We start from the raw sequence: 16,593 nt of genomic DNA on the forward strand, positions 1-16,593 counted from the left end.
AAACTGTTTCGAGCTTCGATTCAACAGGCTGATCTATTTCTCGATCAGAGACCGTGATTCAATTTTACTTTCATAGAGTTCAGTGGATAATAAGAACTTCTAAATGAATAATACGATAGAATGTACTCGTAAATTGTGAGTTGAATTGTTGTAAAAATAATCTGTAGAGAGAGAGAGAGGAATCTGTTTCGAGCTTTAATCGTACAGGTTGATTTATTTCTCCATCAGAAACCGTGATTCAATTTTACTTCCATAGAGTTCAGTAGATAATAAGAATTCCCAAATGAATAATATGATAGAATATACTCGTAAATTGCGAGTTGAATTGTTACAAAAATAATCTATCGAGAGAGAGAGAGAGAGAGAGAGAAAGAGAGAGAGAAGCATCTGTTTCGAGCTTTAATCTTACAGGCTGATCTAGTTGTTGAACGAAACTCTGATTTACACCTGCGAACTAGTCACGATAAAACGTAGCTCGCAACGCAAAGGCTTAATTTTACTCTTGCAGAACGAGTTTCGATTTTACGATTTCGCGAAGATACTACCGTAGCCGATTCTCTATATATGTTTCTATATAGAATTCGGTTGGGAGATGCGTTATTTCGATCCTAGCAGGATGATTCGGACAGAAAGAGGAGGAGAAGAGGAGGGACGAAGGATGACTCGACGAGAAACGACCGTTCAGCCATCGAGCGCGATGTGCCCGCTCTCTGGTTCAATTTCTGGCGTCAATTAAAAAGTGACGCGGACCGAGGAAAATCAGTAATTAACGAACCAGCCACCTTCGGCTCTTCGCTCTTCCCAGCCTCCTTCTACGATTTTGCTACCAACGTTTTCGCCACTCGTCTTTAATCGTTCCTCGATAAGTCCACGGCTGTCCTATCTACGATCAAAATTATTCAAAATAAATAAACTTTTAATTTACCCAGTAAGAATTTAAGAATTTCGCGTGTTAGGCTATTGCAATTTTTTACGATTTTTCCCTTAAATTTTAACTTTTAAACTGTATTTTATTTCTGTTACGGTATATTCCGTTGTTTGAGAATTTCGAAGAGAAGAAACTGCATTAATTATGAGACGATCGCAACGTAAGAACCTATGATCTTCATTGCTGCGAAGTAAATTAATTCCAAAGAAACCTGTATTGCCCGTATGGATATCTCGATTTATTCTTAAATCACTGAATTTACTTTTGATCTTCGGTGCGAAACATTCGCCTTTTTCATGTTGCAAGGATGCAAAGTAGATTAATCTTAACAATTGCATCGAGTCGAACTCAGCCAATCGTGAACCATCGTACCAAAGGAGCCCTCCTATCGCGGCTACAAACAAAACAACGAGTAGGATGGACAAATCAAGGTGTAACCTCGTTCCCGAGGCAACCGGGCCAGGTATCGGGCGTTAATGATGCCTCATCCTGTGACAGGGAAACGGTCAGCCGGGATTTGGCATCGTCGATAAAAGGGAGAAGCCCCGAGCGGGGCAGCAGGAGGCGAGTCCAGCTCAAGTTCGTTACACGCCGTGACTCGGCAGAGACGGCTTCTCCAAGGTGCCAAGCCTTCCCCGCCACCTTCGACACCTTTTTACCTCGCGTCGGGTCGCTCGTCATTAGCACTGGCCCGTAATTGCCAAATTCACGGGTCCCGAGGCCCGCGGTCGCGCTTAATCGGCCGATTACACACTGCCCTAGGCGAAACGTCCAGGGATCGCGATCGTTTCTTTCGATAAACGTTCGGCCCATTGTCCAGGATGGGGCTCGATCGCGCTCGATACCGTCTGCATGGACGATTGTTTGCTAGATTTCATAAGATCGCGTCGCGATAATTAATTGGCTGTCCCTCAAGGTGTTGTACTTGCTTCTTCGATCAATACGTTGTATAATTTTGACGACAGAGTATATGGAAATGATTTTCTTCGTCTCTCAAGGAAGTTAGACGATTCGATAGAATTATTACTATTCGGGGTCGAAAATTATTTCAGAGGTATCAAACGATCGATAACCTTTGATTTCTATACCATCTGTCTCGACGATTGCTTGTCAGAATTTAGAAGCTAAATCGCGATAATTAATTGGCTTTGTAATGTACTTGCGTGTCTCGATCGAATGCGTTGCACAACTTGTCGACGAAGCGTGTAGGAATAATTTTATCATTGCGGAAAAAAATGAAAAATTTGGCAGGATCAAACGATCTGGTATTCGCATCCACGTCGCGAATTATTTTATACCGGAAACGATCGTTTCTCTGATACTGTTTGCTCCGACGTTTACCAGTTTTCACGTAATTAACGATTATGGATAATTAGCTGTCGCTCAATGTGGCGTACTTGCACTTCTTCTCTTCGAATACGTTTCATAATTTGACGACAGAGTACGTAGGAACGTCGATTTGAACTTGTGTTGAAACTTGCGAGGAAAATTGGACAATTCGATGGAATTGAACTCTACTTGGGATACCAGTTTCAGAAATTGTTTTATACTAAAAACGATCGCAGGCTCTCTCGAGTTACGAACTGAAAAAGTTTCAGGGAGAATCCACGGTCGAGGAACGATTTATCACGGGACATCTCCGAGGCCGGTTTAATATCCTGGGCAAAGAGCAGGCTGTATCGCAATTAACCACGTCGACGCGAAAGGAATCGGTCAGAGATGATTCGTCGGAGGGTTGTGGAGAAGTCGACTCGGTATACGTAAATAGAGAGGTGTACGGAGAGAACGCGCGAAATCGCGGCGAAGCAGGATCGTAGCTTTTTGCCAGCGAAGGAGAAGAAAACGGGCTCTGCAGCTAATTACCTGAAATAACCCATTAGTCCTGTATACACGAGGAATTACGGAGCAAAGAGCGAGACAGGGGGATAGATGTTTCATCTCTGACGAGTCAATCTTTGTCGAGGAACCAACAGCTCTCGTTCCTTTGCTCGGACCTTGTTGTTTCCATGAATCAGCGAAAATCCACCACCGAGGAAAATCGGCGTCGCGACCTCAGCTTTCGATCGACGTTACGCGCAAATCGATTACGAGTAATTATTGCGTCGACGTGACTATCTTGAATTAAGCGTTGAGAATTACGACACGTTTTATTTGAAATTTCGTCAAATTTTTCCCGGTGGATCGTAATATATTCGAATATGAATTTACTGGATCTTAAAGCGTATCGAAGATCGAACCGGTGGTAACTGGGATTCGCAGTTGTAGAGTAGGCAATAAATTCTAGCTGAAGGCGAAAATTTCGAACGTGTCAGTTTCAGAGGATCGAGGAAACGAGAATTGCTAAGGGGATGAATCGAGAGAAGCAATCATCGGCGATTTCATAGCTGTCGTTTGTACTGGAAGCTCCTGAAGCCCGTTTCAAGGTTCCTGCAGTATCGAACGAAGATCCGTGGAATGACGAGGCGCATTCTCGTCTTACCCTTCTAGCTTTCCCTTTCGAAAAAATTCACGATGACACCTTATCCTACGAGCCGGCCTCTCTGGTCATTCTACCCCGTCTAACGTTTTAATTTTTAATCAAGTCCAAAGGGAAAAGATCGAATAATTCTGCTAATTATAAATCGCTCGAGAATTATCAATTGCTATAAGTAACGATAAAAATTATTCAATTTTGAGCAACGAAGAAACGAAGCGTCGTTCAAGTCGAAACGAAACGGAAGGTGTCCTTTTCTCAATTTAACTTCGAATATTTCTCTCTACCGGTAATTCTTCTTAATTTACATTCTTTGCTAATTAAATTCTCCGATTTTGGATCGGCGAATCGATCGATCCTGCGTCTAGCTAAGCCGAACGGGACGAACTCGTCGTCTAAGTCGAAACTGGGCCAAAACACTCAATCGGCGACTTTAATCCGACTTAGAGAATCCGGTCACGGCGTTAGAGAGTCCGCTGGTGAGATGTTCGATTGCACGAAGATATTCAGGTAACGTGGATGTGTCACGGTGATCTCGATTGAGGCATTCCAATTGCCACCTTGAATCAATTAATTCCCGTGTAATTGCCTTCTCGGTTGGACCGACCCGGTGTCCATCGTTTCTCAGGCTGAAGAAACGTGTCCTGTAGGCAACTCTTTTCACCAGACTTGGTAATTTTGATTAATCTCGACAATCTACTTGCGTAACGTTATATCAACAATTTATCGATGACCGATATCAGCGTTATCAATTTTGTTATTAAGCTTTGTTAACGTTAAACATAAAAGTATCTAAGTATGACACGTGATCTTATGAATTGTTCCTTACTTCGTTGTTCTTTACAATTATTTATACATCTCTCACGTTTATTGCGTCTTTTGTATACTAACACGTAACGAGCGCTACCTTTCGATTCCATCGATACGGATTTTTCCTTTAACAGCGACTCTAGTAACGTAATGATAATAATATGCGCTGTACTTCACTCGAATTTAAAAAGGATAGGTCGAACATAATTTTTTAAGTAGAATATACGATCCCATTTATCGTAGAACCGTATATTCCGATAAATCTAATGTCGTAAGAATAATTATAACTCATATCGAAAGAATTAATTCTTCTTATTATTGATAGTAAGAGTAACGATACTTTAATTCCTACGGTTACCAGAAAAAAGTGATCCAATGATGATAACGATATGATGTTTTTATCGCTATGGTAATCGCTGCATGGAAGCATAGCGAAGACAAACCGATTCGAGAATCAGTCACGCGGAACAAGCTTGCCTATGCAATTAACGAGGAAAATGTGATGACAGGAAGCACATAAATCCGCGGCTTATCTAATCTCGTGATGAAGAAAGAACTCACCGTCAGGCGCGAAACAATCAAGGAGCTTGATCCTTCAGTGCTGAAGAGGTTCGAGTTCGCCGTGCCGAAGGACGCTCACGTTGGCCAGGATTCTTGTACGCGCACGTTGCTCGTCGCGTTCCAATCCCTGAAACACACACCACGAACACGTCTGAGCGATCAGTCGAATCCTTGCGGATAATCAGCGTGATCGAGAGACTGTTATCTGGTGATAATTAGTGATATCACGTCTGGATTCGATATAATATATTTAACAGCGTACTCGTTTTCCTCGCACGATTGCATATATATCTATACATATCTTTCTTTTCTGATTCGAGAAAGCGATAAATAAAAGTCAAAGGATGAGGACAGCGCGTGGAGAGCTCAAGGACAATTGTCAAAGGAAAGTTTGAAGGTTCGAAATTTCTTGCGCGCGGGATCAAGCACGCGTTCGAGGTCCTTGTTATAGATCTTCGTCGAGGTGTGAAAATGACGGATGGCCGTAACGAGACGAGAGAGCCAAGGCAGAAACTCCTTTTCTCCTCGCCTCCTTTCATTTACTCCCCGCACACGAACGTCACGCGAGAAGAAGTAATGAGCCAGCTTCGTTACTTAACGCCACGCAAGTCGTTTCACGCCCACGCGAGAAACAACTTCGAGGGGCCCAGATTGATTCGAGAATGACAGTTACGTCGTCACGTCGTCCCTGCTTTATTAACCACGAAATCATTCGCTATCTCGTGCCGGCTGAATCATTACGGTCCATCTTTCTCTGTATCTCAAAGCATTTCCGATTGATATTAATAAATTTATATAAAAGGAAGGTGCGTACGACCGTGCGTGCCGCGGAAAATCGTCGTTTCAACTTAAAACGATTCGGTGTTGATCGCATAGCTCCAACGAGTTAACTAAATAGAAACTGTTTTTGTCGTTAATATTACGAACATAAAATTTTCTCTCATCTTGCACCATCAGACTACCGCTATTTTCTGCCACTGCAAAAATTATTTAAATGGAGGAAAAAAGGAAAATCTCGATGGTAGCGGATATTGCGTATTTGTTTTAAATAGTGACGACTTCTTTTTTGAAAACGACATAAAGAATCTTCTAAAGTAATCGTAGAAAACAATGGACATTATTACGAACGCGACGTTTCTGTCTTATTATTCGTGAAATAGTTCGCTATCTTGTATCGGCTGGTTCATTACGGTCCAGCTTTCTTTATAATTCAAAGCGAGTAGGACTCGGATTAAATAAATTTCTTCAAAAGGAAACACATCGTATCCCGAAGAAGATCAAAAACCGAATTGTATTATACATTGTGAGAGACAAGCGTGACTTCATCCTGGTTAGTTACGTTTCTGCGATCTAAAGAATATTTCTCTTTGAAAGGTAATTTTACCGCAGAAGCTAAGTACGATTCAGAGCTGCTTAATTTTCTGACGAGTAACGTCTCGTTATTTGACATCTCTCGCACCGACACATATTAGAAAGATGCTTGATGAACCAATCGGAGTTACGTTCCCTGTCGAATTTCAGCACCGATGCTCGCCTCTGGAGAAACATGACAGCCGCGTCGTCGATGTGACAGCGAGTAACGATCCGGCTTCGTTAACATCTCTCGCACATCATTCTTCTTGATACATTTCGAGAACATCGAGAGGGATTCGCGGTCAGAACAGCGACTGCCAAAGGATCGGTAAATCTGAGGGAACACTTAACGTTCATCGATATTTCTATGCGAACGTTTCCACTCGAGATTCATCAAATTATTACGAATACGATCGACAAGTAGAACAAAGACGATAAGAGAAGAGGAAATAAAGATAGAGCTGAGAAATTGTACGATATTCCGCGAAAATGCGTCGATGATCCTTGGTGCCATCTTTGTTTTTCCTCGTTCAATCGATCAGAATAAGATACTTAATCTTAATAAAATTTCATAACGGCCTACATGACTTGACCTAAAAGATAAAAGAACATGGAAAATTTCAAGCATATCAACGTATCTTGAAAAATGAAAGAGATATTTTAACTAAGAAGCACAGCTGAGCCGAGCATCAACTTATTCGTGTAAACGAGGTTCTAAATTCTTCAGATTTAGGAGCAGCTTCAAAAATCTATCGGCGAACCGTGAACACGATCCACGAGGAGCAGAGAGAAGAAGTCACGAGACGAGAAAAAGTAGAGCAGAGAAAAACGAGGTAAGAGCGAGAAAGGGAGAGGCAGAAGAGAAAAAGGGAGCAAATAAACGCGAGAGACGAGACGGCTGAGCAGTCTGAGAAGATGGGAGAGAAAAGGAGAGCAGAAGAGAGGAGGATGCGCCTTTATCAGCCAGCCCAAAGACCAACCAGACTGGGGCCAGGCTAACCAACCAGAGGCATCCTTCAGCTACGAATGCTCAGCTGGTACGAGCAGCGCGCACCGTAGACGCCGACGCTGTCGACGCCGACAGCTAATGAGCAGAACCTCAATGATACCCGACAAATGAAAAATCAGCTTCCCCTAATTACGGGATCCTTAGCAACGTTGCATCTTGATGACGTCTGCCGCGCCGTTTTCGGCTTAACCCACGATCTTATTCGTTTTTCCTCGTCTTTGATTCGCGGCCGCGTTAATTAGAGCCGACCGAACTTCGCGTTCCTAGCTGCCGCACGGTTTTTCGAATCCACCTCGTCACAATGATAGATGCGCGTGCAGCATGATCGCGCACGTCCTTATCTTCTATCCAAAAATTTGGATGCAATAGGATTTTTGAAGATTACAATTCGCAAGTTTGAGAAATTTTATTACAAGCGTCGTTTTAGCATTCTCTCGCCACGTATATTTCGACACGTTAGAATCTTCGAAGGATCAGGAATTTTAATATTTCATTGGATCATTCTAATTCTTCTTTGTCAATTTGCTGGTAGTAGCATCTTCAAAGTACTAGAAATTGCGATTGTCGGATATCTTATTATCTGTTCATTGTTTGGGTCATTTAAATTCTCCTTTATCAATCATTCGGTGATAATAGGATTTTCAAGAATTAGGAATTGCGATTATGGTAAATTTTGTTGGATTATTTAAGATCCATCTTGCAACAAATTTGCAGATACTAGGACGACCTCGTATTTTTTAAATATCGATATGAAATCAGTAGAAAAAAGCAAATTCTCTTTTCGGAGACGGCGACTTTTTGGTGGGCAACCTATTGGGCCATGAATCCCATTAGCTTTCGATTTATACGGCGACACGGGATTGCGTCCAGTTGGGTGGGACTGACCGATGTAAAAAAACGCGGGGGTGTCTACCCTCCTCCGACGACCACAACAGTCCGGTCCATTGTTCGAAAAAAATTAACTCTGGACTTTTATTTACTACCCTGCCGGCCGGCGCTCGAGCTCGCGTTTCTGACCCTGACGAGACGACTACCGATCGATCGCGAAATTTACATTTCCCCTCGTGAACGAAATAGAGGGCACTGTAGTTTTATCTTCGAATAAGAATTCTATACAACCGTGATTATTTGAAAAATTACGCAGAAAATTAGAATAATCGCGGTATCCGCGTCCAAAGTTATGACTACTATTTTCTTTACGCTGGTTAAACAAATGTAAACGTGTATTAGATCGAGCTTCGAGATAACGAAATATAAGTAAATATAAGTAATCGATAGAAATTACAACAGCAAAAATTTTCGTCCATTTAATGTATAAAGATCAGACGGGAAAAATATATTAATTTTGATAATGGATGATTCTCGAGTACTACGCAAGTTACACGAATAACATATTAATTAAGTTAAATTAAGACATAAATGTTACTAATATTTTTTAATGTTCAAAGAGAGGACGAGAAACAGATATTCAAGCCGCAAATCAAATACGAAGATAGTTTTGACGTGAAATTAATGGAACATATCGAGTATGAAAATTGCTGCTCTTCAGTGGGAAGGAAATACGACTTGTCGTGTTTTTCACCTGTGGCCTCCGGATTATTTTCAAGCGAATGTCGTTCTACTTCCTAGTAGAATTATAAAAACGAAACAAGATAGTGCATGTAGAAAAATATCGCGACATTCTCCCACAAAAGTTTCCAACTATATCTGACGTGAAGTTAAGCAAAAATTTGCCTTCTCGGCAATTAATTTCGTTGTTGGAAACGGAGGATCATGGAGGACCGGAGTTTCCTTCGTGCTATTCCTCGTGCACCACTTCTGTGACGCTTTTCAACCGACTCCTCCCCTGGATAGGTCGAGAGAGGGTTTGCGAACGGGACAGGTTCATGGGAAAAAGAGAGGGAGAAAGGAACGTCCGCGGAACGATGGTCCGCGCCGCTAGTTTTTATGAATTCCGGTGCGACGGAACTTCCGGCTAGCGACCTCATCTCCAAACCACCCAACCTACCAGTCACGTTTTTACTCCGTTTTCCCCGGCCAGACCTCCGTCGATTCTCGATCGGCCGTGACATCGTCGAGCTACATTAATAACTGACCACGTTACTCGTCGCCGCGTTTTTATCGCCATCGATCCATCATTTCTCCTCTATTTTCTGCTAATCCTACTTCTCGTCTCCCGATACTTTTTGCCCACCTAGTCAGCGTCGATCGTCTCGTTATACTCGTCCGCTGTGTTTCCGCTTACCCCTCTACTTCTTCTCATTTCATTCTTCTCCCCTCACACCCTTTTCAAATTCATTTTATTACCCTCTAATTTGTCGAGTCGTGGTCTTCGTGTAATCGATGCGATTCTACAGACACGCTCGAATATTTCTGACGATTTCTCCGATCTTCGTGGAACCGTATCGATGCCAATCGTTGTCGCGAATGCAAAGGCAATTAATCGAAAACTATATAACATAAACGAACCTTGTTCGTGTTTGTCTTTTCCACGGAGAACGATACAATACCGCGATGTCTTTGATCTCTGTCCAACGTACAAGTATTTCAACTTTTCTCAACGAAATATTCATCGCATTACGCAATTTACCGCAAGTGTATGCGTAACTATATCGTACAAGAACGCGAATAAATCACGAAATCGTGGGACTATCGCGAACACTGTTTTGCAGAATCGTTCAATCTTCGTCCGACAATAAGCGAAGACATAGATCGTTTTTCGTAGTGGCAAAAAATAATGTTAAAAAACACACGGAAGAAGGAGTAAAGGAACATCAATTAGCATAAAAACCAATGGTGAATTTTTATCTGTGTCCGTGTCGGACGCAACATAATTTTCTAACTACTCCAAAAATATTCCAAATCGTTCTTTCGTGCAGCGTAAGTTCTACAATAGATACTTAGCATCGTTAGATCTATCCTCGAACACGTTCCTCGAGAACGCCTCAAATTACTCGTTTCAATGCCCGAAACCCGTAAGTTTTAACAACTGACCATCTCCTATAAGAACTGGAAAATAGGAAACTGTTCGACTGGATCTTGCAAGAGAGCCGTGAGGTAGAGGACACGCGCGAACGTGGGGCGTGCCAACAGCACCCCAGCCGCATCTCGCGTGCAGACCGGCTCGTTCGACAGTCATTACGACACGATTCGCGAGCAATTAAAGCGAAGTGGCCGGGGCAAACATCGATCAGGAAGAGTGCGCGAGGGGAATCGGTGTACACATCGGGGCCCTTGGCTACCGCGAATAGAAGGCAAACACCGACACTCAAATATTTGCAGGAGCGTGCAAACGGGTCCCGGTATTGTTTCATGGCGCTACTATGTGTAAATTTAATCTTCCGAAGAACTTCGAAAATAAGCGCACCGTCGCTCGCCTGCACGTGCTCAGAGGGGCCGTGAACATGTTTCGAAATGATTTACGGTCTCGTGTCTCCATTTTCTGCTCGCGTTTTAATAAACTTCGACGAGGGCGTACGCGAAAAATCTTGCTTATTAGTGGATCGGTCAAGTCGACAGGTTTTCCTACAAAGTAGTTCACGTTTGCAGTTAATTTCGTTTTAATCAACCATACGATCATTTGCCTGAGAAAGTGGTGATATATTTAAATACGTATGGTGCATGGGAAAATTTACTCGATCACGGGCACACAGTTTCTATCTGGCCGCTTCTATTTGTTTGTATAGAAAATTCGATGTACTGGTGAAACAATCTCTCGTTTAGATATCTCCAAGAACCGATAAACTCATTAAATACCAGCTACTCGATCGTGAATACGTTTCTGAAGCGGGTCGAACGAATTTACAGCGCTTTCTTCGTCCAGTCTGGGATCCACTTGCTAAAGTATCATCTAACCGGAAAGCCCAAAGGAATCGATAAGAACTGGTTTGAGTGGATGACGATGGATGACATCAGAAGCGCCGGCCTCGGCGTTAACTGGCCCTAAAGCATCGGCCAAACAGATCGGCCAAAGAGTGACACCGCGGTGTTAACTGGCCCGTGGTTTCTCCGCGCTCGTCTCGAGCCCAGAGATCGAGGATACCCTTTCGATGACCCCGAACCAGAAGAAGAAGAAGATAACCGGTGCCGGTGTCCAGGTGTCTCGTGATCGGCCGACAAAGGGCCCTGTGGCAAGGGCTACGGTTCGAAGAGAGTAACGCATCGAAACTGGTCGAAGAGACGTGTCGGCAGAGTCATCCTACCGCGTTCTGAAGGGACGCGAGGGAGAAGAAGAACTTTGGTCCTTTTCGACTTGGCGTTCACGGAGAAGGGAGAAGATGAAGATGTCACCTTAGTGAGCCGCGGTGGTGACCTCTGGGCCGAGTCAGCGAATTCCTCTCCGGTTGATCCACGATGACGACTTTATCCCTTTGACACCCTCCTGGCTGACGGGGTTCATGAATGATCGATCGTACGCTTGAATAGTGTTTGTCTATGCGGACGCGTTCCCCGTGCAGTTCGATACGTCGCCGTGATTAGCGGCTACGTCCGAGGCAATTAATCCTCCAACAACTGTGTAGAATAGGGGTTGCCGGAGATTCCTCCCTTCTAATTGCTTCGCGATTATTTTTTTAGAAATTCGAAATACACGGAAAGACGAAGATTATACGGATCGAGGCTATGGTTACAGTTGATGCGTGTTCTATCGAACAGGAATATGTTGCAGCAATCAAATACGTGTACCGCCGTTAGTTAGAGTTGGCACACCTGCTAGTTTCGTATGAAACGTAACAACTGATGTAAATTATTGAGCAACCGATTATTCGCTTGATTCTATATTCACGAAGGGTTGCAATACCAAGAGTGTAACAAAAAGCTTACTATTTTATTAACAACTTTTGAACGTTTCACTTTGATCCTCTTTAGTACGCAGTAGTATTTGTTCGAACATTTGATTATTCGATAGAAATTCGCGATATAAGTAGAAACTATTGGGGCAACGTAATAGAAACAGATCGATCAAAGATCACTTGATCTATCTAATCTTGAACGAATAAACTAATCGACCGGACGTTAAACTAGTGAACTGTGTCTACGCGGATTCTTCGAGGCAGGTACACGTGGCAACGTGAGAGAAATCTATTCGGTGGTGGCAAGAGGCATCGTGGAGCAACGAAGGAATGCCATCATCGGGCCACAGTCCACCTAGGAACGTAGCTAATGGGCCCACTTAACGTCTCAAGCATCTCACGAAGACGCGCAGCATCTCCTGGTCCATCTCCGGGCTGTTCTCCGCGCGGCGTGCCACGTTAATAATCGCCAATATTTATTCCGGATTGGTCACGGCTCGGTCCAGAGAGCGATGAGGAGCTAGCTGAAGAATGAGACGACGCCGAGATCGGACCTCGCCACATTGTAACGCCGGAGATTAATATGTACCGTTCACTTTCGTTTCAACCCTGTTGCAGCCACGCCACGCTTCGAACGTCCCCGGATTTCTCCAGCCAGTTTCTTTTCAACAACGGAAACAACGTCCTGGTTTTCTCTCTGTCGTTGGTTTTAGGTTGAGCCGTCCGATCGTTTCACGGATTATTGAATCATCTTTGATTACTTTTTGAAGTCTTTCTTTCAGACATACACGGTGTCTCCTTCTTCTGGCCTTTTCTCGAATCGAAAGTCGTCGATGTTTAGAGACTGCAGATTTCGAAGATTCGATAATTTTTTATCACCTTCCGTGAAGTATTTCTCCGAAATATTCACGGGGTCCTCTTCTTTTTCAAATGTCGAGCGATTTCAGCTAGAATTCGGAGCTTCTTAAAGAAAGTAGCTCTTTCCTAATTTGATGGATCTTCGTTAGATTAAAATAGTTTATCAGAAGAGTTAACTGGCTGATGGACAAAAAGAAACGCTTATACCGTTTGACTGCAGCATGCGAGGGATAATCTCGGTGTGAAGGGACCGAAAGGACGATAAAGTTATTAAGGGAATTAGCTTAAAGGCGATTACCAACTGTCGACAGGTTGACCTAGCGCCTAACGGGCGCTCGATCCACGGCCAACGCTTAATGATTTGTCTCTCGAGCTAATGAGTGTCGGGTCTTAACGCCAGATTAGTGACCTAATCCTTCTGATGAGCGATTCGCGTGTTCGCCACGCGGTGCGACTTAATGTACGCGTATCTAGCCGCATAATAGACACGTCCACCGCGGCCATTATGACGACAGGTGCCGCTCAACGGTAAACAAATAATGTAATTACGACGCCATTGAAATTGTCCCGTATCTTTCAGCCCATTTAACAGATTGCTCCGTTAAGATTTTCAATTGAAAATTCGAATAAAAAGGTTGCGTAAAAAATGCCGTGCGTTGGTGTTTCGTGACGTTCCGCCGAATTCGAGACGAGCCGCTAAAATACCGCGCGTTGAAAACGCGCTGAATAATTTTGAGAGGACGAACGTCGAACGAGAAAACGCTCGTATCTATTTTCGTAAGAGTTTCTCAAATATCCGTCGAATATCCGAATCGTTCCCATTCGTTTCTGCAGCATGACGAATAAATCAGGCAACCGCGAAAAAGCACGGCGCGTCCAGTCGGTTAATTTCTTCCGAGTTACAGTTTCCAGGATGAAAGGGCGAGCGTGGAATGGGCGGAGGTGATACGGTGTGTCGCTTATATGGGACGCCATGTCCTGCGGACACACAAAGGGTGAGGATGAATCGCCTCCGGAGAGCCGCAGGACAAATGGGGACATTAAGTCGCTTTTGCGACCTGGTACCAGAGCTACCGGAGTTCTATGCACTACTCCCTCCAACCTTTTCCTTCCCGTCCACGTGTCCGCGATTCCTGGATATATTTTCTTCGTCCTACTATGTAAATCGCCCCGACGATCCCGTTTCTTGCAAAGATTTCGACGCCTATCTTCGATCGAGTAGTTCACTCCTCTTTTTACTAGTTTCTCAAACTATCGTAAAGTGTAGATATCGTAAAGTGTAGAAGTGTAGATAAGTGTAGCAAAAAATATGTCGTTCATTAAATAAACTAGGAACTATCCTATAACTTTGGAAGAAAGTTGAAAATAATATTCTCCATTGAGACATTTATTCGCGTTTCTAACAATATCTCGAAATATCTCCGAGTATTATGACAATCAAATATTATTAATCGATTTAGAAAGTAAGCCAAGTTTGGTAGAATATCGAGAATACGTGCAGCAATGTTTAACTTGTATTTATTGGAAGAGAAAGGAAGGTACAAGTTCCATATTCAAGTGTGCGAAAGTATATCGCTGCGAATATTAGCCGACTATGAATTTACGATACGTTCCAAAAAGTAATTTAGTTTCCATCGGTTTTTATCTGGCTTTTGTTGACCTAAATCATTGCAGCATTTGATGGAAGATAGAGCTTTAGATTCTAACGAGAGAAGCGAATATTTTCCACCAAAATAATCATTATTCCGATATCAATCATGAGAGGATGTAAAGAAGCGTCGACAACAAGCAAGAAGAGGATTCCGCGCAATGTTTCATCAGCGCTGCGTGCTTTTCTGTTCGCGACTGATTTATATCGAAATGGAAGGTGCGCGTGTCCGTGGCTACGCCGGACGTTACAGTGGCTATCCGATTGCTATCGAGTTCCGGCGGAAAGGAGGAAGCGTCGCGACGAGCTACCCGCTCGTTCTCTCTGATCTATCTTTCCTGCTGGAAACTCAGCGACGACATTATCCGTCCGCAAGGTATCGTTATCGATTCAAAGTCGACGCTGCGAATCCTACAACCGAATTATTGCACGCTCGTGTACTCGTTCTGAAGCGCTTCCATAGCGTAGCGAGTGTTTTTCACAATCTCATCGAGCAAAAATTATTTAATAAACCGGACAAGAATTATTTTTGTTATCTTTATACGTGGTAGATCTTTGTGTGGGGGAAATTTGACAGAAGGGAAACCAAATTAATAAGGAATAACGTGAAGAATTCGTCGAATGCCCCGAGCTATTTCCTTCGGATACCAAGCTTTCCATGGATCGTCCGAATATTCGTGAAGGAAAAAATTCCAGGACACCCGGTGGATAGTAGCACAGTGCCGTAGGATGGTTTTCTCGGGGGTAGGAGCGAGGACCTGTCACATTACGGAGTGGAATTTATGTCCGATGCCCAGCGGCGTGACAAGTTGCCGCTGATGAACGGCCCCACCGCGAACTCTTGGCCCTCCTTGAGGATACGAACGGAGAAGGTGGAGAAGGATGAGACCGAAGAGTCCTTCTACTTCTCTCGCTCGTCCTTGGCCTTCCCTTCAAATTTCCTGGAACTTTTCCTCCGGCTTTAATCGCCGCTTCCTTTCACTCCAATTTCTTCGTCCATGACCTATCGCTGATCGTCAGTGAACAAAATCTCTCCAATAATTTCATCGCGGGCTCTCGATTCTCGTTAGCAGCTCGCGATCATGATCCTAGACAGGGCTGTCGTTAATAAACGATGCTACAAAGACTTTGCGAAACACGGCCATCGTCGACGAGGAACGTTCAAATTTTGATCGAATTCCACCCCGAATTCGACTCCATCTGAAAACGGTACACAAACGTCCGCGTACGAGCCTGTCGGTGGCAAAGTTGATCGGTAGAACAGAATTCTACCGTAATTGTTATTAAGATTTTGTGGGCGAGAAGAGAGTAGCGACACGATTTTCTGCGAAGCTCGCGATGACGTGGGTGGTGGTGGGTAGGAAAGAACAGCAAACGGAGGGGACAAACAGGACGGGAGGTCCCTGTGGCCGAGGGCTTTTAAAAAAGTCCCATATGATTTTAACGCCCCACGCAAGAAGTCGTTCCCCGTGCTAACGCCGACCGTGCACGGCCTGCCGGTGATAAACACGCCAAGTTACGATTTCTCGGAGCTGGGGGACCTGTGTGGGTCCCCGTGCGTGTCTCGCGAGCATCGAATATCGCGTATCGCGCCTGGAGAAAGCGACGAAATCCGATGGAAACCGATCCAATTCCTACGACCATCCGATCGTCCATTTTCTTCTCTTTAACAGCCATTCGATAGTCGAAAATGTTACACGGATACGTGTATATATTTACGTATAGACAATAATGGCAATACGATGATCTGAAAATACAATGCGTCGCAACACGATACGATGCCTACCGTTTCACTCGACTGTTCGTTTGCCACTACCATTTTACTTATTCTACTTGCTACTGTCGAGCTGCGGAAAATTCCATCGTAACAAGAAGCGGTGTTGTTTTTCAAGAATGTCAAGATTTGTCGAGGCTTGCCACGAAACACGGTGAACGACTCTGAACCACTCGGTTAGTATTTAAAGCGTTCATTAAACTTGACGTAAGCATGAAAATCGTTCCGGCAATAGGAAACTGGACACATCTGTTACGCATGCTAGTCGCATGTGCCGAAATTTCCGCGTGACACACAGGGACCAGAGTACCCAGGTGGTTCACAGACTTTCCATCCTGAGCACTGACAAAAAACACACGTGCGTTAACTTCATGTAATGTTCGTAACAT

General features: G+C 43.8%; 1 protein-coding gene across 4 annotated transcripts in view; it reads right to left on the minus strand.

Annotated features, from left to right (window-relative positions):
- The window catches only part of SoxN (SRY-box transcription factor soxNeuro), a 116,362-nt gene that overhangs the window by 14,937 nt on the left and 84,832 nt on the right, over positions 1–16,593 (minus strand). For 2 of the 4 annotated variants that reach the window (XR_011174702.1, XR_011174701.1), the window contains exon 3: positions 4,773–4,899. The exons of the other annotated variants lie outside the window; for them this stretch is intronic. The gene's annotated coding sequence lies outside the window, so the exon portion shown is untranslated. The remainder of the gene's footprint in view (positions 1–4,772; positions 4,900–16,593) is intronic. 4 annotated transcript variants of the gene reach the window in all.

This window comes from Bombus flavifrons, chromosome 12 (genome assembly GCF_040668555.2).
Source record: "Bombus flavifrons isolate JBK064 chromosome 12, iyBomFlav1_principal, whole genome shotgun sequence".
NCBI lineage: Eukaryota > Metazoa > Arthropoda > Insecta > Hymenoptera > Apidae > Bombus > Bombus flavifrons.